This window comes from Acanthochromis polyacanthus, chromosome 17, assembly GCF_021347895.1.
Source record: "Acanthochromis polyacanthus isolate Apoly-LR-REF ecotype Palm Island chromosome 17, KAUST_Apoly_ChrSc, whole genome shotgun sequence".
In the NCBI taxonomy this organism is placed as follows: Eukaryota; Metazoa; Chordata; class Actinopteri; family Pomacentridae; genus Acanthochromis; species Acanthochromis polyacanthus.
This window is the reverse complement of record NC_067129.1, coordinates 4,962,553-4,988,277: the sequence shown is the minus strand read 5'-3', so window position 1 is coordinate 4,988,277 and position 25,725 is coordinate 4,962,553.

Genomic DNA, 25,725 nt, shown 5'->3' with positions numbered 1-25,725 from the left:
GTTGCATTTTATTAAAGCTGATTTTTTTGGTATTGAGTTGTTGAGGAGGTGTGTAACATCAGTTCAGCCACTTTGTATTGGTTTTTGAGCCAAAGCAGAGGACAGCGAGTGCAGCATCGACTGTGTTCACCTTTAGGTTTCTTAAAGCAGCGCCGCTCAGCTCTGTTCTAAGGTCTGTGTCCATGAAGCATCTGACTTCAAGTCAAGATATCTGGGGTGTTTACACTGGTGGATTACTGTCTGGAACAAATTAATTAGGCAGTGATGCTGCACAAATATCTCCGTTTTAAATAGTTGTAGGTTAATTTGATTAATTCCTTACACAAGTTCAAGCAACAATTAATCATTTGATATTAAAAAGTGGCATAAAGAGACATCTTCTGTATTCTGCATCCTCAGACAGCCAGAGTTTAGGTCAGAATCAGCATCGGCGACAAAAGTTGGATTGGTACACTTCTGTAAACACCAGAGTTTGACTTTTAGAGGACTTTGTCAGGTAGATGTTAAAGAAAGAGTTTCATTTTAATTTAAAGGGAAATAGATAAAGATTTCTTGCTTTCTCCTAGCACAAAATAACGGTCTCAACCCTAAACCTCAAAACCTCCCTCTGTAGGGGGTTGATGGTGTTTATGATCGATACCAATCACTGAGCAAATACTTGATAGGAGCTGGAACAGCTGGGGGTCTGTACCAGAGGCAACTATGCTTTTCTAATCCAAGCCACTTTCTGTAGGGCAGCAGAGGTTATGTGTTCCATAGAGCTTATTTATTACTTGACGACTGAGGGTGGAATCAAAGATGTTGGCTCTGAAGAATGAATGTTTTAGTTACGCAGAAGTCCATTACTGAAAGAGTGAGAAGGGATAACAGATGCCAGCTCTAGTCTGATTCAGATTTTCTTCCTCCCTTTTATTCCCAACTCCTCTTTCTTTGTCTCATACCTCCATCTTTGCCTCTACTCCATCTAAAATACTGTTTCTGGGGCTGACTTTGTCCTCACAAATGCTGTGGAGGCAGGAGAAAGGGCTGGAGCGCTGCGGGGTGTGAGCAGAAGATTGCCCAATACATCATAAACCCCATCATAGGGTTGACCCATTAAATAGGCTGTTATTAGGTTTTCTAGGTTGTGTGTTTGCAGGGGGCATAGCATCTGTGTTTGATCTATCATTTTTATCTAATGCATCTGCTGACTGGGTGAGTGTTTTCAGAACTAGCTGGGTTAAATCAAACTTGACCCAGAACAGTGGGAGACTCCGCATCAGAACTCCTCACATTGTACTATTTTCCTGGATGTCAAAAGAAGTTCTGGCTCTGGAAACGAACGGCTTGTTAAACAAGAACCCATCAGCGTTTGTTTATTGTATCCTGTGGACTTTCCCTGGATGTGAGGGAGGAAAAAGATGCATCGACTCACAGCCAGTCTGCTCCGTACGCTGTGTGGCGACGCTGTAAGCACCAGAAGCATGGCTCTACAAAGTCCTGCACGGTCACGTGTCTGCTTGTCTGACAGACTCACACCAAACTCTACCTGCTACCTACAACAGTGGCAGTTTGGGGTACTTTTGCAGTCTATACTTTATGTGAATAGTTGCACCAGCTATGCATTTTTATGCATGTATGATTACATACACTGCATTCAGGAGTTTTGTTTTGTTGGAGTTTCTTGTACATCTGTTCTTTTATATACTGTATATTTGTATGCATGCAGATGTGAGCTACAGAAGGCAATTTAAAGAAAAAATTTTTTAACAATTATTTGGACAGAATTAGTAAGTAAAAATAATAACCACTTTAGATAATCTGCTGTGTCATTGAATAATTTAAAAGACAAACATTGCTGTTCTTTCTTTGTAATATAGTGTAAATCAAATATTCTAATGTTTCACTGTCGGTCAGACTAAAAAAACTGAGAGCTCCATTGTAAGATCTTTCAAAATCTTTTAAATTTTTTTGCAGTTTTCAGGCATTTTGTAGGTAATTTAATCAGCTTTCAGATGAACTACAAAGTAGAAGTTGGGTTTAAAAGAACTTCCACCTGGAAGCAGAGATTTAATTTCCTGATGCACCCAAATTTTTCCTCTGCACAAAGACTGTTTGTACCATTTACAGACACTAAGCTCCTCTTCAAACAATTTGTGCTATTCTGCACTATTAGTGCAAAACTGTTTACAAGTTAAAAAGGAGGAATAGGGAAAAATAATGGGGAGAAAACATAAACAAGTTTATGTGCCTTCTAATGAAGTGCATAAAAGAAATGGTCACTACAACTACACCATGATTCTAGGGTATTTATCTATTTTATACTTGTATTTCTGAAGAAAACTCTCGTTTCTAACTATCTATTAACTGTTACACACAAATAATGACCCTTATGCAATTACAGGCATCTCCGTGTTAAAGTGTTTTCACTGTTTCTCACACCCCAGCCGATTGATACTGTAAATGTTTAAAACTTCCACTGAACTTGTCGCAGACTAGGCCTTCAAACCTCCAAAGCAGAAAAGAGAGGAAAACTGGATTTTTTGCCTGGGGTTGAGGAGGTGGAAGGTGTGTGGCAGCACTTTCAACACACATGTAATAGAAAGTGGGACTTCTACGGTGGCTGTGTGTGTCCATGTACATCTGAGCTTGAATGTGTGTAACGAAATTGTGAAGCGGGAGATTGACTTCACTCCCAGAACTGCAGAGCGAAGCATCATGGTAGATTGGCTACGGATCCTTGGTTCCCGGCCTCAGCCCTGGCTCTCTATCCCTTCCTCTGTCTGCCCATCTACCTTGATGTTGCCTGGAGATGCCTAAAGAGCCTCGAGTCGTCCCAAATGGAAAACAATGACAGTTGGCTGAAAGGACAACTTAGTGCCCACACAAAATGGGAGAAATGGAGCAGCAAGTCAAGAGAGGGAGAACAAATTTTGAGAGATGAATGTGCCGTGAATGGATGACAGAGGAGGGAGTCTGCTCTTTGAGATGATGCAATGTGGGAAGAGAGAAATGTTTTGTTCAAACTGTTTCAAAGTTGGAGAAACCTACAGCGGAATCCCTGCACGTTCAATTTCACTAACTACACCACTCTATTTTTCTGCTATAGATGATAAAGATGCTCTGGCTTGATTGAATTTCTTTAAACCAATCACAGTCATCGTAAGTGGGGCTAAGCTAATGATGCAGATAAATGTTCTGTAAAAATGGTGACAACTGGAATTGTTGCGGTGGAATGTTTGCATGCAGTGAACTTACTGTGTGTTTTTTGGGGCTGACTCAGAGTATTTTGACATGAAGGCTTTACAGCTGAGGTGTGCTATGAGCTGGTGCTGTCGCCCTCATGAGCAGTGCTAATCCACTGTGCTGGAGAAGATTGTGCGTTGTGGTCCGACTCTGCCATCATCAATGTAAGATCTTCGTGAAAAACAAATGCATCTCTGGACAGAAATAAATGCTGCGACATTGCAGAAGCTTCAGTGAATGAGTGCTGTACTCAAAGCCAGAGGTGGTCCAACAAAATATTAAATTGTGCAACGTTATAAAAAGGTAGTTGCTAGAGGTACGGACCCGTACTTTCCATTTGCCAATCAGATACGCGAGATCTGGTCACGTGACTCCCGGTAGACGCTGGAGGTACGGACCCTTAGCATCGGTACTACAGGTACAGACCCTAAACCTGACCCTAACACTAACCCTAACCTTAACCTTTGCTTACCTTTCAACAGTTTGCAGTGGTTAGCAGCTTCTTGACTCGCGAGACTCGCATACGGGTCCGTATCTGTCTGGCAAATGGAAAGTGCCGTATCCATAGCCCACAGGCTACGGGTACGGGTCCGGGTCCGTATCTGTAGACACTACCTTATAAAAACCACCTTGTCACATACTGAGGACACAGCAGCAAGTGGAGCCAGATCAGTGCTGATATCTGCACAGAAGAACTTAAGGAACACTAAATAAACCAAAAATAATAATGTCTGCCTCAAGTTGTTAGCGAAATATGAATAATTGTAATTCCTATTGCATAATGTTGAATATGTGTTTCAATAATGGATAAATTGTTGAATTATCTAAATATAGGTCAGTTGCAGCTCTGGACTTACAAAGCAGTTGCAGTGACACAAACACCGAGAGACAACTGTCCAATACTGGCCTTTTGGGAGTAGGTACAAGATGCTGGCCAGTATATGGTTGGTCACAGATCTAAGAAACGGCTGAATATAACAATGTTGGTGAAACACTAATTGCTATGGAAGTGTGGCAGCTTGGTTTGCTATAAAAACTGTGCTGAATGAAAACTATCTGTTGGAAGAATGACAAGAGTGAAGTTTTCTCGGCAGTGAAGTTTTCATAACTTTTGCCTGTTGTAGGGATGAGTTAAAGTGGTTAGCTTCAAGCATCAAAGTAGAAAAAGCCCAAATGACGTTTACCGCAGTTTAACGTAACTGGCACGGTCCCAGTCTGGGTGAAGTTTTTAAGTCCCTCAAAATGCCACCAGACCTTCTGCATCTAATGTCACCCTAAACTAGGCTCAAATCTCCCTCGTCTTTCTCCCAACTCTCCATCCATCTGTCTCTATTCTGCCTTCATCCTCTGGATCATGGGGTTGTGCAGCCATATGTACCCTTCAGATAATTGGTGTCAGTGTCTCTTGATGTAATATGAATGGATGGCATTGTGTCTGGGGGATACAAAGCACCCTGGGAGCCCGTGAAACGACGCACAGTAAAAGCGAGAGAGAGGTGGCGCAGAGTGAAAAATCAAAGCGCAAAGCTGGGAAAAGTAAGAAAGAGAATAAGTAGGGTGTTCGCGATAGAGGGAGGGAGGAAAACAAAGGCAGTGCAATAGTGGGAAGCATGTCTGCAAGTAAGACGGCAGGAGAAAATTTGAGGGAGCGGGAAGAAGATGAAGGGAATTCATCTTGTACATGAGGCTTTTAAGTGGCCTCTCAAACCACTTGAGATCTCTTGATATCTTGTTTGTCTGACTGTCAATCATTGTCACTATAGCATACAGCTATTCATTGCAGGATGGTGACAACCTACACATGCTACTGACAGGTCCATTAAGCCTGACATGTGGACAGCCAGTAATAAATCCAAAGCATGCTTTACCTGCTATGTTCTGTACTATTGAAAATGTCAAATACTACTACTATTAACATGCACCAATATTACTGGAACATGGACAATATTAAACAGGTGGTTTTAATATTGTATATATTACCTATTCCATATATTATGTGTGGCAGAGGCTGAAGGTGAAATAATCAGTTTACAATTGAAAGAGGATATACTTTTCTTAGATAGTCTCCAGCTGTGAAATTAACCCTTCAAAGTGCATGTGCTCCATATGGGACACCAATTTCTCCACCAAAGTTGAAATGAAAAACAAGAATTATAATAATAATTTGAGTTTTAAGAGAACAGTTTATTCAAAATATCAGTAGAAAGAAATAGCTTTTCAATGATGCCAGTTGTATAACCTCGGACAAAAATTGCACGGATCTCTTCTATCACTTTATCTTTTTTTATTTTCAGAGCATATTTTCGGTCAGGATCAGGCTACTGTGCACATACATGCACTCCTACACATATATGAGCATTTAGAACATACAAGAAAGAAACACTAGCAATGTGGAATCATAATCTCTTAACTAACACCATGCCATAGAGGGTTAATTAGGAAAACAGACTGAGAATTGAGGATAGAATTGTAATTGATATGATTTAGGATTTTTATACAAGCTCAGCTGTCAATGAAATCACTGCACATTTTAAACTGCACATAAAGGCTTCTTTATGGTGTTTTATTTAGCATGCTGTTATTGACATGTCATTTTTCATTAAAAATAGATTCCATTTATGTCTGTCATCTATTTCTGTTCAAAGCATTTGTGTTTATATCCTTTCACAAGTCAGTAGTGGGTGAGCAGTGGATTAGAACTGCTCTGTGTTCGCATGAGGGCGACAGGTAAACACAGGATTTATAGAACAAAATGTGCCATACAGCACCGACCAGGTTATATTCTGCACAAACACCTCCAGGGATGTGCAGGAAACTGTGGTGATTTGGGGATGTTCTCAAGGCAGGATACGAAGGAAGAATGACAAATATACATGTTTGTCCATCATCTTGGCAGCGTTTTTCATTTTTAAACCTGTGAAGTATCAGAGTAATACATGCACAAGCATAAAATGCTCATTATTAGGCCATTTAAAGGGTAGAATATTATCTACACTGTGTTTTACTCCAGTCAGCAGGAGGAGCTGCAGCCCTCTTATCAACACCCTGCACCACAATAATGTGCAGAGATTGTGAAACAACCACACATTCAGTTATATTCAGCATGTATGAAATCAATTCCCTTCAGTTTTGCAGGTGCAGCTTGCAGCATGCAGGCCCTAAATTAAAATGCACAGACACATACGAACAGCACAGGCCAACAGAGACATAATAATAACTTAAATCCTCTGCTTTGATTTGCTCTGTTGTTGCTGGCTTGAAAATGTTTCTTACTTTGCAGCAGATTTTGGGATGGTGAAGTTAATTTTTAGAGAAATACTGTAGACCGTTGCTTAGTGGGCATTGATCATTTTTTCCATCTGGTTTTTGCAGCATTAGAAATTCAGGCTTTTCTGCTCAATCTAAAAAAAAAAATTTGGCATTCGTTTTTAATTTAATATCTTTTCTTCTATTTTAAAATGCACCATTTCAGTTAGTTTTTTCTGTTGTATTTTTATTTTTCACCGGCCTGTCCTGCGATTTTTTTTCCTCTCACCTCTTCCTCAGCTTTCATTGATTGGATAGAAAATAAATAAACAAATAAGCCTTTCGTATTATCATCTCCATCACCTTGAGAATACTTCTACCTGCAATAAGAAAAAAAAATACCCACGGCAAATCAATAGTTCCATTATGAAATGTTTATTCTAGCATGCCTGACCGTCTCCAAGGTGCCGAGGAGAAAAGTTTTACTTGCACACCTTTGAGGGGCAAAGTGGGAAGAAATATAGAGAGATGGATGGAGAGATGAAGGGAATAGATCACAAGATGAGCAGAGGAGTGAGAGAACTGACGAGAGAGAAAGAAATATGGATAGAAAGAAGCCTCCCTGTGGACTGGCTGCTTGTTTTCACTTCAAGTTTGTCTTGATCTTTGTACTCGACAGGGGCAGAAACATTCGCTGGCTGTGTTCTCGCTCTGGAGTTTGTTTGCAGCTCCTGATTTTCAGGCTGGTCCACAGTTTCGAGTTTCAGCTGCAGTTTGAAATCCCCATGCTGCTTTTGAGGAGACTGAGTTAGACACTGTTACAGGGATGCAGGATTCTTTTGAATGACAAGTGTAAAATTAATTTAGAAAGTCACTAATCATTTGATAAGAGGAGATAACAGCTGTCATCACTGCAGCAAATAGCTGATCAGTGGGCGAAACACCTGCAGACTTGAGAGCAGAAATGACTCGATTTATTCATTAGCTGACTGACAGAAAAATTAATTGCCAGCTATTTTAGTAGTCAAATTATCATCAAATGTCACTATAAAAGCAAAAATAAATAAATGCCTGTGTGTGTGTTTTTTTAGTTTTCTATGTCAGTAGATTTAACAGCTTTTGGTTAGAAACTGTTGACCAATTAAATCAAACTAAAAATGAGATTTGGAACAGTAGAGGACATTAAACAGATCAAGCAATTAATCTAAAAGATAACTGACATATTCTCTGATCATGATGATAATTGTTAGATGATTCTTTTGGACCACATGTGATACAGAAGTATTCAAGATACAGATGTTATGACTTGAGAAGTGATTCAATTGTGGATTTTTGAAAAGAGTTTACATGTGTTGGTGTTGGGAAATAGGGAGTTAGCTTCTCAGGTTACGTTAGTCCATGCTAGCTAATGATGACGCAGATAAACTGTTTTGACTCAAGTAAAACACGACAGGTATGTGTTGGCCTTTAGTTCGGCTCAAGTTACTGATATGGAGTAAAATCGAATCCCCTTTTTGCTAACATAGTAATTTATTGACAAGCCCATGTTATGCTTTTTTTCCCCCCACATCTTTAGGGTTTTACATAGATTTACATCCTTACAGAATCCACAAGAATCTCACAGAAAACACCTGTATGAAACACCTTGTTTGAAGTCCAGACTTTTCCTCCATTACTTATTTACATCACTGTGTAACACATTCGCATAACACCTGCCTAGCGCCTAGATTGGCACCCCCTGAGCAACTTCTCAGCAGTCCAACATGGTTTTCTCACTAGTGACGCTTCTGTTAGAGCAACAGCTCTACAGTCAGACATCTGGTATTATGATATCGAACCAACTAACAGCCCCACTTGCAGCATGCCAGTTGACCAATCAGAGAAAACTGTGTTCTTCAGGAGAGAGGGCCTAACAAAGACTGGAGCTAAATTGAAGCATTTCAGAACATGTGAAAAAAGATAGATAATTAGTTTTCTGAATGTTAAAATGTGCAAGCTTATTCTTATAGATGCTGGCAGTATAATTATAGACCTGTAAATGTGCATGATATAGGCTCTTTAATGTAAGGCATGTCTCTATGGTTTGTCTGAAACTCTGAGTGATGTACAGTATTCTTCAGCAGATATGTTTGTTCAATTGTCATGTTAGAAAGGTTGAGATTGAAAGTTATTCTTGGCTTTGTAAATGGCATTTGACAGATTAGTCTTAACAATCATATTCACTGAGGATGATCATGTTATAGGGTTTAAAGCTTCGAAACAACATCGACAAGAAGTCCTGAAAGTGCCTAGAAAAAAATGAGATTTTAATATTTATAGCTGCATGACAACTGTACAAACTCAATTTGAGGAAAATTCTATGATCCATTTGAAAGCTGTCAAAATCAAGAATGAACTGTTAGTCTCAGCTACTAGCATCGCTACCAGCACAGGTGTAGACATGCATTAGTCATTGGCTTAGGGGGACATGGAGCTTGAGGCTGAACTTCGACTTGCCCTCAGAACTTGAATAGGCTGGCCCAGCAGGCATCCCTGATATCTGATTTGTACAGAGCCGATCCTGACCTTCTTGGAACATGAAGTGAAATTCTACTAAGAGGCCCTCTTATCTGACCTGTGAGCCATGTAAACCATTTGCCGTTGCCACACAGTCACACCTAATGTCCCAGCAGTCCAAGTACAATCCTTTCTCCTTGAAAACATGGGTTCCATCTGTCAGTGTATGAATAAGCAGATAATGCTTTAATTAATTTTATCGGACTCTTTAGGCCCATTCCAAGTGGCTTCCCTTTTATACGTTTTTAAATGAGAAAAATATATTATTTTTACCACAGCTTGCCTGAATACTTGATTATTATTGTTCACCCAATATGTGCATCCATATTGCTCAGAAATTCCTTCCAGAGTTTTAACTAAGCTTTGACTGAAAGATTAGATAAGAATTTTCTCATTTTAAAATGATGTTCATGTTCAGATAATAAGTGGATTGGGCTCCACAGACATTGTTTCATTTTGTGCATTCACAGATTAATGCATGTTCTTCTGTGACACCGTTATGCTTTCTGAGCTACGGTTTATAAACACCATTGCCCGCTGGCATTTATCAAACTTAATAAACAGTTGTATTTCATTCTCACTTTTTGTCAGGCACAGAGTCACAGAACAGCCATGGATTTGTGGTCTTACTTCACTCTCAAACTCCAAATTATAACAAACTCCTGGTCTTTCTAAATGCGGGACAATAAATACAGCACAGTTACCTTCAAAATGGTGTTTCAACAGCAGGCAGAGGAAGAAAAGTGTTTCAGGATTTGAGTAGTAGCTTCAGATTACTGAAGAGTTGAAGTTTATCCAAAGATTTTTCCCAATGACATTTAAACAAGAACCCTTTTTGCTTGTCCCCCAACCCTCAGCTTAGAGATCTGAAAACAATTACTCATCCATATGAAATCATGTGAGATCACTAAACATGTATCATAGAATTTGTGCATGATTAGTTTAGCCTTCTTGAATTACATAGCAACAAACCACAACTATAGCTGCACAGTTTGTTTTACATGAGGTGCGATTACATACCGAGACTGGTTGGTCAGTACTGAAACTGCAAATGTTCAAAACAGGATTTTAGAGAATGTTGCACATGTGGCAGGAGTGCTGGGAGCTGGTTATCACTGCACAAGGTGACTGTTTTGAAGGAGATGGCAGCCAAATTCAAATTATGTGTGTTTTTGCCTTTTATAGGTGATCACATTTTTTATACTATATGAGATGTGCCTGTAAAGCGATACATACTATTTATTAGGGATGCACCAAATGGTGCATCGATGCATCGTCTGAGCATGACACGTCATCAAAAGCGGAAGTGAGTGCACAATGCAACAGAAATCACCGTCCGACTGGAGCACGGAACACGGACGGACGTCTGCGCTGCATCGTGCTTATATTATGTATGCACGATGCAGCGCGGACATCTGTGATCTATCGTAAACGCGGATGTCGGCGTTTACTATACAGCTGTATCTAAACGCGTACATCGGCGCTGCATCGTGCATACATAATATAAGCACGATGCAGCGCAGACGTCCGTCCGTGTTCCGCGCTCCAGTCGGACGGTGATTTCTGTTGCATTGCGTGCTCACTTCCGCTTTTGATGACGTGTCTTGCTCAGACGATGCATCGATGCATCATTTGGTGCATCCCTACTATTTATGCTTTTAATACGGTATTGTCCGTTAAAACAAGAACTTAGAAAATCTATATGGTTACCTTTGTAGATTATTCTCTATTATAAATACATTTAGAAAGCTGCTGTGGCTCAGTTGGAGTGTGTTGTCCACTAATCGCCCTGCTGTTGGTTCAGTCCTCCACATGTCAAGTGTTCTTGGGCAAGACACTGAAGCTGAGTATCACTGAGATAGAAAAATGCTATTTAAATGCAGACCATTTACCATTTAGAAATAAGCAATATAATGATACAAGTTTATTCAATAATTATGAAGAATAAACTTTTCTTTCATGAGAGTATGCACAGTCAGCTCAATCCTCTAATTCACTCCCTTGTTTCCTCAGCTAGACAAAAAGAGACCGCAAACTGCTCATGTTCGGCCTTTATTAATCCAATGTGACATTTTGAAAAACAAGGTTTTAGTGAAAAGCTGGATTACTTTCTTATTGTTGAGCTGCCTTGTAGTTTTTTTTTTTTTCTGTTGGCTACAGCTCCTTCTTCCTTGCATTCAGAGAACCCCCCCTGGACTAAACTATGCGCACGGGGAGAGAGCATTAACATTTATATGGAAACACGAGGCCGTTGTTTGACGTACGATAAATGGAGTATTTCCCTAACTCTGCTTCAGATGGAACAATGGGGACGGAGCTCGGCAAAACATGGTCCATCGGCACACGGCAGCCCTGCCTAACAGCTACATACATCAACACAATTGCCTTTATTAGTCTGTCTCTTAGAATTCATTGTTGGGTTGTTTGTATGTTTGAGTTGGCTTGAGGGGCTGAGGATGTGTAGATGAGTGTTGTGGTGGGTGTGATGACGGAGGTGGGGTGGGAGTGGGAGGGTATATGTCAAGCCTGCTTAAGAGGCTCAAAGTTGATGGCAGCAACAATTTCAAAGTCCCACACATGATAAATACAATATGAGAGGAACGTGAGTGGGAACAAACACAAAAATCCCAGAGCAGGGACAATGTAATAAATCATATGAATAAATCCGCCAGCTGACCACTAGGGAGCACTAATAATCCGAACCCGACATGCCCCCTCTTGCTCTGTCTCTGTTTTTCTGTATCCCTCTCATTTTTTTCCCCTGCATACACACTCTCTCCCTGTTTCACCCTCTCTGTTGCCATCTTTCTCTCATTCCCTCTCTCCTTCCCTACTGTTTTTGTCCTCTTCCTCGCCTCCAAACACACACATACACACACATACATACAGTATACTGTGCTTGGCCCTGTAATGAATTAATCAGAGCTGGGGCAGCTGTGTATTTGAACAATGCCACCCTGAGAAGTTGGCTGGAGTTTGTGAAACTAGCTGCAGCTAAAGCAGTCATATTGAATTCCCGTGTGTGTGCATGTGTGTGTGTGTGTGTGTGTGCTGCCGCCGTAGACTTTGTTTCAGCAGAGGTTGCTGGGTCTTGTTGGCCTGACGATTCCTGAAAGTCGAGGACACTGTGAGACTCAGTGATACATTATGACAAAAATTTTTTTCCATTAAAGTAGAAACCATTTTACACTTCTTCAGTGCTATTTATCCCTCATTTGCAGCCAAATCCAGACTCATTTTCCCCCCACTTCCCTGTTTTTCCTCCTTGCACTCTCATCAAATCCATTTTCTTCCATTTTGCACTTACTTGCAAGGTGATTGCGTATTGGTACGGCCTGTATGTATCCTCTGTAGACACAGATAAAGCACTGAAGCTTCTGCTGCTCTTCTAACATGCTGCTTAACACTATACCTTCTCTAAAGACACTGTCATATAACTCTCTCCGGGTTTTGTCCCTCACTTAAACGGGCATATTCACTGATAAGTCCAACATTATCACCGTCTCTCCCTAATGTGCTGGTCCTCTTTTGTATGCAACCAAAGTAGCTCTGACCCACTGAGGCAGGGATTCTACAGGTCCTCTGAAGGTTCTCTGTGGTATCAGGCATCAAGACAACAGCAGGAGATCCTTGATGTCCTGTAAGTTGTGAGGTGGAGCTGCTGGAGATCAGACTTGTTCCAGCACATCCACTCCAACACCCTGTCACCACCTGTGCATGATTTGACTACTCCACAAAGCTCATCACTCTGCAGGATTTTTTTTTTTTAAATTACACAGCTTGTATGTTATTGGATTCTTCATAATAATCTAATAAACTACTATTCTCCCAAATCTCATCTCATGCATAAATGATACAGTGAGTTAAAGCTTGACCACTATCTGCAATGTTAGTATCTTGGCTTGATTAGCAGAAAATTGCAGGACATTGATAGTAATGACATGTTTGAGGCAGCCTCTGTCTCTATTACACATTTTCCCCTATAGAGCACAGAGATTTTGTAAAAAGATTTTTCAATCTATTTTAAAGCAAAAAGGAGCATGGGTCACTCAAATCTCTCCTTTTGCTGTACTACACTATCAATCGGGCTTAAGCTCAAGTCTTCCCGCAAATTTAACTGCCAATTGCTTGATGAAGAGTGAAGTTAAGCTAGTTTTTTTTTTCTAAATTGTGGATTAGATTTATTACATTTGCATGTTCCCTGATCAGATAGAACATTAAACCAACTTGTCTAATATTATGTAGGTCCTGTTAATGAGGCAAAAACAGCTCTGACATGTCAGCACATGGCAGTGTTCTGCAGTGACTCTGTGACTTTGGCAGTGAATCCTTTGGGTCCTTTGGGTTATGGTGTAGCTACTCTGTGGATCGGGCTTGTTCCAGCACATTCAGTGAATGGAGGAGGCCGTTGCTGTCTTGTAGTGCTGTTGTTAGTGACTGAGAGTGGTGTCAACATATCGCATAAAAACGTTATCCTCATTCCCTTCCCTTGACAGTGGTGTTAGTGTTGTGGCTGATTTGTTCATGGTACTACGGCTATGATAGATTTATTTGGTTGATGCATTTGATGGTGTTCACTCAGTGCCAAGACAAATCCTTTAGATAAAGAAATGTTGCACTTAATTATCTTGCAAGACCTACATGTGCAACTTTCACCTTACAGACAGTATTTGGCATTGTGGTCCTCACCTGATAGCCAGTGTTTGGCCACAGGGTCCATCTGTCAATTCTCATCAAAACAGAGACATCTGCTCAATGTGGGATTGTTGACTTGACTGATTGCATTTGTTCACACACACTCTGTAGACAACTTCACTGAAACTGGTGGCTTCTGTTTACGTCCCTGCTGTTCCGCTGTTTGCTTTTTACCACTGCTGGTGCTCAGCCACAGAGTAACACTAATGGGTGGTGTCTTGGTCAGCGGTAAATTGTAACCTAGTTGTAGATATGGAGTTGTGCAAACTGGAAAATGCTAAAAACATGATGATACATTCTCCTTCTCAAAAGGCTAAATACAAAAATGACAATGCTAATTGGAGCTGTAAGACACTACCCATACTGTGAAAGCAGTAAGTAAATTTGTTCTTTGGACACCCACTACATGACTGTGGTTCTCTCTCTCTCTTGCCTCTTTCCTGCCCTGGTTTGACCCGAGCCTCCCAACCCGAATGGTGTATCAGGCTTCTGTATCTGATCTTCTCCCCTTGCTGGGGTTTCTTTGTCAGTGGCTGTTCTTTCCCACATTTTATTGAACTAAACTCCAGGCAAGTGAGGAGGATTCCACAGATAAGCTATCAGGGCCTGGCATCACACAGAGAAACCATCAAGCCATGAAATATGTGTCTGGCTGCGAGTCAGGGCGACAGTGCTGCATGAGGAGCAGGGACTTGAGCACACACAAGAACGCAAACCCACAGCATTAGCATTTCCACTTGTACACATACAAATACGCACATATATATTCATACTGGACACAATGCAGATTATTACTGCTTTTAATGTTTTCTTGTACAGATGTCCACACACATCTCATCCACACAGATGTAATCTTTTTTTTTTTAAAAACACTGTTTTATCTATAAGCACACACAGATACATGTTATGATTGATACCCAATGCTGAAGTGTGACTTAATGTAAGGATTTATTAGCAGTACTATTTATGTATTTCTGAAAATGTAAAGAAACAGGCTAGTATGAAAAATAACAGTTTTAAGCAACAGTTCTTGCACTGCTCCAGTTGCTCAGTGGATTGGTCCACCATATAAATCACTATGTCAGATAACTGTGATATTTTGTCTTGTGATGTCCTGATGGTAAATCTCTCCTAATTTGATAATCTCTTGACATGTTGCTCCCCTAGCAGGTCAAATATTTCCAGACCCAAGAATAAAGCCCAATGACTTTCACCGTCCTCTGACTTTTTCTCTAGTGCCAGCAAAAGGCCATCGTTAAAAAAATTATCCATGCTTTAATGTTTTATGTCAGTCGATTTTGATAATTCTGAAAAAAAGTGTCATTTTTAATCACTATGAATAGTGATCAAGACCAGCAGAGAAAGAAAAAATACTTTATTGAACCATTATTTAACCCTCTAGATTGAATGTAACCACTAAGGCACACGGGTAATAATTTGAATTGTAACACAGTCATTAAAAACACAAAGATTTATACATATAGATAATAATAAATTGTGAAGAAATGATCCCAACATGATACAAGTTAAATGAAGAAAGTATGTCAGATCAAATTTGAGGTAGACCGACTTCCATAAGATACACCAAATAAAGAAACTTGAAAGAATCTTTTGAACCTAACAAAAAACAGAGGCTACAAGAGGCCCATTTTGCCACAGACTAGTGTTTCTTGAGAGACCTGCACAGAAGAATGGAATAAGCCACTAAAGGCTCCATTTTAAAGCTATCTTTGGCTGTGTATGATCAAGGAAGGAATCACATTTGGAGTTTGCTAATACAACCAAACTTTGTGTTTTAATTATGTGCTTACATGCCAGTACATGCATCAAATGCTTTCAAATAAAACTATCAAACGTCTGACTCTACAATTGTTTGATAGACATTTGAGACAGATATTTATGCTAACCAGAGGATGAACTGCCTTCATTTTGACCTTTATTATTTTAGGTATTATCCCTAGACAGATACTGGATGGATTGCCATGACACCCATGCGACCCAGAGAAAGAATTGCAGTAACTTTAAGTTTTACTCTAACTCCATTGTTAGGTCAAAATTTAAATTTGTCCAGTACTGCGGCTTGTCCCTGCAAAACTAATGGCATTCCTGTCAGCCTCAGCTGTACTTGTGTTTAGTGCTAATTAGTGAATGTTCACTGCAAATGTAGCTGTAGGCTCTGGCTGTAATTGTATACCCTACAAATAATACTAGAAATTGTACCAGCAATTTATGGATATTCCCCTGAACAAATCTGTGACAGGAGTTTATTTTAATTTTGGTGACACATTTTAATATAGATCCAGTTGTAAACGAATTAACATACAATGTATTTATTCAATCAGTGTCAACTGAAGGTTAGATAGATGACGAGCGACAAAGAATACTGCACTGGGATTCACTTTTGAAGGCATTTGGTTTGTCTGCTGCTGTGGTAAACACATCATTAATGATAAATTATGTATTTATATTGTTTTTGTAATTGCTTTTCATAGCCTTCCGTGGCTCTTTGCAGGAGCACAGGTCAGTCAAGCAGAAAAACACCTCGTTTTCCAGATGGCCAATCAGCCTGGAACAAACACGCATATGCATCGAAATGCAGAAAAAGGATAAATGAATCTCACACATGGAGATAGGCACACAAAGAGGAGACTCCCAATTTATACGCAACTAGGAACATAGACACACACACACAGAAAAAAACAATGCAAAGGGTGGATTACCAAACCGCTTCATATTGAGCCCACAGACATAAACGTTGATTTTGAAAAATATGAAAATATTCCTTCATGGCACGTTTTCTTTTAATCTTAATTAAAAATATTGCATACTCAATGCAAATATATTTGACAAGCATTACTCGTTGCTGTATTTATAGCCTTGGGTAACTGTATTTACAGCCAGTCTCTGCAGTCATTTTTGTTGTAAAAGTGCATTAAGTGAGGCTTCAGCGGATTTAGCTAAATCAAGTGGTTAGCTTCCAAACTTACAAATTCTTTGTACAAAATGTCCTCTGTGTTTTGTGGGATTGTGTTTCCTTGCTGATCAATGGCAGAGGGATACTATTTTGGCATCATTATCGGTGTCGCAATCCTCAGTACAGCTATCAGGGATTAGTATTTCTTGTAATCTTACCCCAACTCCTAATCCTCGCCTATTCCCTTTTAGGACTAAAAACTGGCCAAAAATGTGTTCATCTTCGGAGGATTTAGGCATTTGTTCCAATCTTGTGAGCGCATTTGGTCCAGATAAGTATAGAAACAAATGATATACACACTACCTCCCCCATTCTCCCCTCACACCATCAGCAGCTCCTCCTCCTTTTTTCTGCCTCTCTTCTTCCTTTTGCAGGACATGTGTGAAAATGTTGAAAGCAGGCCCACCAGGCCTTCAGGAATGAAAAAAACAAATAGCATAATTCAGGAGAAAGCCTCATAACTCCGGGCTGTTGGACCTCACCAGGCCTTTTTTCCCTTGTAATTTGGATACATTTGAAAGTGCAGCCACACAGCAGTGTGGCCACATAAATGAAAAAAGGGACAGGCAGATAGAAAAAAAGAAGATGAGAAGCACAGACAGGAGCGAGAAGCAAGAAGATGGAGGAAGGGAGAGAAATGATGTAGGGAATGGAGAGATGAAAAAAATAAACACAGATGTTGGTATGATTGAATGAGGTTTAGCCTGGCTGTTGGACCAACAGCACTTTCCATTCTCTCTCTGTCTGTAATGTACATTTCCCTTCAAGGCTCTTTATGATAAATGAAAGACTGCTGAAGACGGGCTGAAGCTTATTTTTGTCTCTTTCATACTGAAGTGCGATGCTTTGTTCAGGTCAACATAAAAGACTGAAGTGGAAACATGATTCTGTAGGGTTTAGACATGCAAAGCTGGTAGAGAAGGAAGAAAATAACAAATCAGACTGAAATATCGGAATATAGTTGCAGGTGCACTTGTAATTACCTCTGGCATTAACATTTGCAAACCTAGAGTTGCATGTACATCAAGGCTCTTTCACAATACTTGATCTGAAATTCTACTAGACACCTGTGGTTTTGACATGTAAACGTGAAGCATTCATCACTTCTGCAGCCACACAGGCAGTAACTCAGCTGGGGAGCTGACATTGTTAGCTGCTGCTTCGTCCCATCTGTTGTTTGAGCATTCCCTCTGTAGCTCTGTGACTCGGTATGATACTCCGTGTTGGGATTATCAAACAGAGCGGTGAGGTTACAGACTTTATGTAGTATCTGCAAGAGGGCATTTTATGTAACAACAGCTAACATTGGAAAGCTCCCTGCCGGTGTAACAGGCCAGATTAACCCCCCGGCCAAAGTATACCTGGGTTTAACTGCCCCCAGAGTATACCCTGGGCTATAGTCTGGCCAAGTCATCATCTTTCTAACCTATCAGCTGGGATAGACTCCAGCCCGCCTGTGACCCTAATGAGGATTAAGCGATATATAGATAATAGATGGATGGATTTTAGGCCAAATATACTATGAGATATTGTGCTGATGCAATGGCTTATTGATGGAGCACAAATCAAGCCAATGTTAATTTAAGCACAATAAAAATGTAATATAGATAGATATTGTACTGAAATTAGTAACAATAGCCAATGCTGATCTTCAGTGATAATTATCTATAATTTTATCTCAGTATGCAATTGAGATTTTCCTTTGATTTGAATTTTTAAAATAGTTTTTAGCGGGCTGCACAGTGGGGTAGTGGTTAGCACTTTTGCCTTGCAGCTAGAAGATCCCCAGTACAAATCCCAGCCTGGGATCTTTCTGCATGGAGTTTGCATGTTCTCTCTGTGCATGCGTGGGTTTTCTCCTGGTACTCCGGCTTCCTCCCACAGTCCAAAAACATGCAATTGGTTACTCTAAATTGCCTGTAGGTGTGAATGTGAGTGTGATTGTGTGTCTGTATATGTAGCCCTGTGACAGACTGGCGACCTGTCCACGGTGTCCCCCGCCTTCGCCCGAGTCAGCTGGGATAGGCTCCAGCACCCCCGCGACCCTAGTGAGGATAAAGCGGAGTATAGAGAATGGATGGAAATTGTTTTTAGCTCAAGGGCATTCTAGTTATGGTCTTTCATAGTGACTTGCTTGCTGAGCATAGCTCTTTTTAAAAAAAAACAAACAAACAAAAACTTAAATAACAATTAAAAGTTTAACATCCTTAATATTTATTTGTCAGCAGGTATAAGTGGGCCCTGGGGTATACTTTGGCTGGAGGGTTCATCTGGCCTGTTACACCTGTGATTGATGTAACCCAGAAAAACTCATCTCTGTTTATCGTAACATTTTTTTGTGCAGTTTTGTCCTTATGAATATGTAGATCTGTGACTGTCTCTTAATGCATGCAGCTCAAGCACACCAGCTCACCCACTACTGAAACACTGTAAAAATACTCTGTGCCACACAAAAAGGCAACTTGTAAAATTAGAGTATTTCTGTCGTCAATATTAGAACCAGAATTCTGCAGGAGAATAGTGATACTAAAAGCCCCAAATGGAAAGTTGGGGATTGGTTTCTTAGACTTGTCACTTGTATAACGCTGGACATTTTAGTTTTTATTTTTGAGATGGTCATAGTGTACACTGTACTTTCAAAGTGGAAATGATCCACCACAGTAACACTGTTAAACTGCCACCAATGTAAGAAATCACATGCAAGGTAGAATAAATGAAATGCACCTGAAACAATATGATGCCCATGTAGGTGCTGGCTGCCCATTTTGTTCATGCTAAGCGTTTTAGCAAATAAAAACACCATATGCTGGCAAGGTTAAAAACTTTTTTTTTTCCACCAGAGAGGATCTTTACTGTGAGAATAATTATAAAAATCCTAATGTTTGTCAGCTGTAGATTAACAAGCTTCCACTTTCAAAGTGGGATGCAGGCCTAACAACACAGGAGGCCCTTTCAAGTAAGCTGACAGGTGACAGAAAATAACGTGTGGGCTTGTAATAAAAGGTTTCTGAGATGACTCTAGTTAATATACAGTTTGTAATGGCATTAACTGTGGTTGCTCTTTTCATCATTTTGTTTACTTGCCCACATGTTACTTAGTGTTCCTTTTCTATGCAGAACACTTTGTCCACCAGTGTGAAATCATTTAACTCCATGTGCAGCACATTTTCCACAACTTCCTATGTGACATTTTCTGGATACTAGTGGGGTGATTTATAATCCTTCTCGCTATCATGTCCTGACTCCGAAAACAATTTTTAGAATCGATACCAGACTAAATGACTGACGATGGACATTTTTGTGCATTGTAGTGAACTGGCAGGTGCACTTGTTTTCTTTTTTTCTGCCTACTGTGTGAAGTGATGCCTCATCGGCTGCTCTTGTCCAGACCTTATCGCACGCGCTGATTTGACATTTCCTCTTAAAAGGCCACAGATAGATCATGTTTTTGTAGACTGGCTGCAGGAAGACTCGGCTGTACAAAGAGTAATGAGCCTTGCCGTGCTGGGAGCTGCGGATCTGTTTGTGTTCGAGTTTGGCAAGCTCATTTTATGCGGGAGTGCTAAATATTATTTGTGATATCACACAGCTACATAAAACATCATTTCACAGAAATGTACAGTGATAAGGTGAAAATATATTCGACAAAGACTGAGTAATCTGTTTACACTGCCAGTGCTCTGTATATATCGGAAAATGCATCATTTTTCCAATTTTTATCATTTTGGCTGATATTTGGAGATGTGCTTGTTTAAATAGAAATACATTAACATAGTGCTCTGTGTAGGGTGACCATATTCTGTTTCTCTGAAAAGAGGACACACTTCCAGCTCGCGCGCGGAAAATTTGCAGTCCCCCCCCCCGCATTTTTTAGGGGTTTTCTGTGGGTCAGGGGGTTTTCTGTGCTTCAAACTCAGTTAAACAGATATTCTGAATTCCCCAGAAAAGAACACTATACCTGGATATACAGAAAAATAGCCCAAAACACTCACAAACAGTTGCTTTATAAATAATATATTTATTAATTTAAAGCAATTCTCCTAAACAATGTAATCAATCACATACAAATATGGCATGCTCTGGTCTTTAATAGTTATTGACTTAAGTTGTGTAGGAACACATGTATTCACATGTTTAACAAAATAAGAAATAATCATCTCTCTTAAGTCTGACACTTACACCTTAGTTAGGAAAAGTGAGGTAGAGTACCATTCTTCAAAATAACCTCCCAATTATCAATTATGTAAAAATAGAAATAATGCCTCAAAATATTAAACAAAAAGAAAAAAGAGAGGTAGCCTATTCTTCAATGTTCAGTTAGCCCATTCTTCAAAATAATATGTCTAATGGCAAATGAAAAAAATATAGAAATAATGTCTCAAGTCAACAGTCCTTTTTTTCCTTCTTTTTCCTTTTCTTATTAGCCACAGAGACATAAGTCCCAGCTTTGCAGACTGTACATTCTGCCTCCCATTTGACACAACCCGGACGAAAACAGGGGTACTTTTTTCGCATTTCATCAGTGAAATGACATTTGCGTTTTGGCATTTTCTTTCGGTTTGAGTGTTCGCTCGCAGTGTGTCTACCTGCCTGTCAGCCTGCCAGGAGTGAGTGAGTGTGGAGCGCCTCTGTACTGCTTTGTGAATGATTAATACATGTTCCGGGGTTCGGCTCAAACTCCGCCTCTCAGAGCGCGTTTCCAAAGGAACCATTCAACGTGAATGATAAATACACTGGTCTGTGACGCGCTCAAGCTAGGCAAGATGAAAAACCCGGACATATTCGAAGGACTTTATAAACACTGGCCGGACAGGCCGGACAGGCCGGACAGCCTCTCAAAAGAGGACATGTCCGGGCAAAAGAGGACGTATGGTCACCCTAGCTCTGTGGATATTAATATCATATTTAAAGTGAGAAGTCTTCATTTCTGTTTCCAACTAAAATGGTAGATGGCTTCAAATGCCATACAGTGATGATAATCAGTAATTAGCAAGTGATTGCTTTTTAAAGATAAGCTGCACTACTGTGGGAAGCACAGATTTTCATGGTACTGGAGGTATTGTCACGCACAATGGGGAAGGTGTGAAAACCTATGAAGTCCACAGAGATTTCATTCAATTTACTCATTTCAGTCAGCTCTAATCTCACAGATTGCAATCTCTTCTATAATAAACATCTGGGCTGCAAAAAAATATGGAAAAAAAACAAAACAAAAAAACAAGTTCTGTTTGAGATCAAAGCAAAGATTAACCACTGCAGCTTTGTTGATTTTTATACCAGTAACCTCAAATCCTCCAGTCTGTGTACTTTTCTTTTGGTTTTCAGATCACCCACCACGTACAGGTGCATGCCTATGAGTTTGTATTGACCTTGGCTCCCGTGGAGTGTGTTTGTACTTGTGGATGAGTGTGTTTGCACGAGTGTGACAGAGAGCAGAGTGGAGGAGTAATGAGGGAGAAACTGCGACCATAAGAGAGTGGAGAAGTAGAGTAAAATGCAGCAGATACTGGAGATATGGAGCTCAATATGCTCACTCACAAATCAAATGTCAGTTAAGTGTTAGCATTTGTGTCTCCATCTTTAGAGGTCTTATGCAGATATAATGAAATGCAGCATAGCAAACACAACATGAATTGACAATAAGAAAATGGAACTTGTGAACCTTAACTGAAGCATATTTAGGAAGGGTTAAAAATGTCCCTGAGGGAAAAAGATGATTTCGCTTGGTTGTATGGCGCAAGCACAATGCAAGTCATTATGTCATCAGTGTAGAAAGCCGGACTGATTAAAATAACAGGGGATGTGCTCTGCCAGACATCAGCCCTGTCTCCAAAAATTACTGTTCTATACAACTAAACTGCATTTTCAATTACATTTGGAAGGAAGTGGTATTCTTCCCCCAGATTCTGTTTGTTTTTGACGTACTACAAATAACATTTCAAATCAACACATCATTGGCATTTATTGTTTTACCTCCCAGTTGCTGTTTCTTTTCAGCCAATCAGTCGTATAATAGATGTGTGGGACCCAGAAAATGGAGGAGAAGCCTCAAACAGGGTTGCAAAAAGAGTATTTTTTTACCCAAGCCATGATATTTTTCTCAACATAACCAAGTAGTTTTACGGCCTAAGTTGACCCAAGCTTCTGACATGTAGCTTTTCTGACTCACCGGATGTAGGATGAGGGTATAAACCACTTATCATTTCAATCAGCGTTGAAAATAAGCTTCTTTCAAAGCATAGTTTAGAGTTCTTAACTTTTGGGAGAAAGGGTCACAGACACACAACACAAATGACTAAAAATGGACAAGGCTGAAACACTTTCTATGTATGACATTGAATAGGATGAGATTCAGATTCCGAACAGAGACCATTAATTGTATAAGCTGCAAACTACATTTTCAGCCTTCACAGTATATATCACTTCTTAAAAGCCGGCGTGACATGTTTGTTGCAGGATTATTTCTCTGATGACCTTACTGCTACGGTATTTACAGGAAACTAGACTAATTGCATAATGCTTGAGACTGCAGATGCTTCAACTTTGCGCTCATTATTGATGCTTTATGTGATAAACTTAATGGTATGTCCCATCATTGTTTGCACATGTCAGAAGCAGTGCTCATTTTTCCCTATTAGTCTATTAGTTTGGCTTTTTATGCCAAAGCAGTAGTAAGTGATGTGCTTAACTAACTCACTGCTGTCCCTATTTTAGGAAGTAGGCTGTTTGCTCCTAAAGGACAGCCATGTGATTGGTTTAAATGCGGCTTTACTCCTATGATGTGATTAGTGTTTCTTGTAGTCATTATCTTTGTATTTCCTACTCCTTAAATCTCCTTTTGTGCTGTTTTTGAATGTTATTTTGAGGCTCAGTTAATTTCCTCCTGAGCTTTTTTTGTCTTTTCGGTAGTGTAGTCATCTCTAGTGTGTTGTAAGGTACTTTGTAAATGTGCCGAATGAATAATCATCATCGTTATAATTATTAGATGGGAAGAGGAGCTGCAGCTGAATGAGAAGCAGAACTTGTCCAATATAGTAGCTACTGTACAGTCTTTTAGGGATTTAAGCATTGTAGTAATTTCTTGTCATCAGTGTGGGCTCACCTGCCAAAAGAGGTTGGGAGCCCCTGAGGAGACTCATGCTGAGGTCTGTGCAGAGGCAGACTTGGCCCTGCGGCTCTGAGCGATTGCCAAGACTCACACATACACACAGAGAAGCCTGGCACTCTGCAAGGCCCTGGCACCGAGTGAGGCTTGCTGTCTGTAAGTTCAGATGAACCCTCCCAGCCACCCCCCCCCCCCCCCCCCCCCCCCGCTCACTCTCTCGTCATCATCTCCAGATCTCTGTTCTCTCAGCCATGCAGCGACAGCAGCTTGAGAGAAGCAGGTATAGAGGAGGGAAGACAAAAACACCATTAAATGGGAAGGGAAAGATCAGAGGAAGGGAAAGTGGATGAAAAGGAGAAGGAAAGATGCAGGGTGCCGGAATGACAGAGGGAGAGAAACCTGTCAGTTTGCTTGGATTAATTGGAGGGGATGAGGGATTTGGAGTTGTGGGGAAGTGAAGGAGATTTGGACACAGACCATGGATGGTCCCTCACAGATCTCTCAATCACACTGCTGCTGACACATTTCAACCAACACTTCTATTTAGAAAATAAACCGACCCAGAAAATATCCTCTCATTTGATTTTTGCTTGCTCACAACACATACTTAAAATGCATGGAGGAAGTAGCTCTGTGCTTCGCACGCCTCAAGAGACCTGTGACTTTGGATTGGTATCTAAATTTATACAGTGGAAATTCTCTGTGTTGTAGCAGTATGCCAATTAAGGTTGAGCTTGAGAGGATGCCCGCGATAACAATAAGCAATACAGCTTCTTTAAACCTCCGATGGGTTCATATGAAAGATCTGTCCTGAGGGCTTTTGCACAGAATTGTGATAGAAAAGACAAAAGATTCCAGTCAGTCAATCTTGGTATTTTAGTTTTGCTTTTTATTAACTAAAAAACATAATTTACCTTAGCTGAGCCTCATTTATGTCAGCTTTGACAGTATCCACCTATAGTTTACTAGTTACTAATAGTTCTGCTCATGCACTCATATTGGTAAAACTAGTTTGGTGATACCTCTTAATGACAACATGTTAGCTTGTTGTTAGTAGAGAATATAGTTGGAGAAGGAACAATGTCAGCAGTTAGGACATATGTTCAGATAAATAATGACAAAAAAGCTGTCTGTAAACTATGCTGTGGTAATTGTCAAGGGAAGGAGTGAGAAATAGCTTCTTTAATTAGGCCTTTGCCAGAAGACGATCTGTCTGATCGGCAACAGACACTATCAATAGCAATAAGAAAATTCCTTGATTTAGTTTCACTTAAATGTATCCAATGCAAACTGCAATGAACTAACAACAACAACAACAAAAAATCAGTTCAAAGAACAAACTCCAAGTGTGCTTTTTGTCTGGCTTATGAACAACCTATAGTACCTTGATAGTGGAGCTTCTTCCCACTGTGTTGCTTTTCTGCGGCTGCTGTGCAGGCTTCCTGAGGCACACTAGTCTGTGGCTGCCTGGGCCTATCCTCATCCCCGTCTACACTGCAGATCTCCCCTGGAGGAGGCAGCAGCCAGTGGGACTGACATTTCCCATTGTAAAATGGCTTTTGTGGTACAAACATCTGTCTTCCATCATCACTTCCATCTAAGCAGTGCACTCCTGATGGCCTGATTGAGGGAATCGTGTGGAGGCTGGTGATAGGTTTCATGCTGGTTAAACCCTGTCCACGACAGTTACTCTGAACCTTAACCTGCTTGTGTAGCAGCAGCTTCACCCTGGTCATCCTCTGAGAGCCTGTAGCTTTAACTTGCTTTCTTTGTCATGAATGAATGAAAATATTTTCACATTTTTTATGAAATTTTTTTAGGAGTGTGGTTTCAACATTACAACTATCACCTGTATATTATTAATGAAAGTAGGTCATTTAGAAAATATCAATAATTAGCAATTACATCGACTGGCATAAATCAT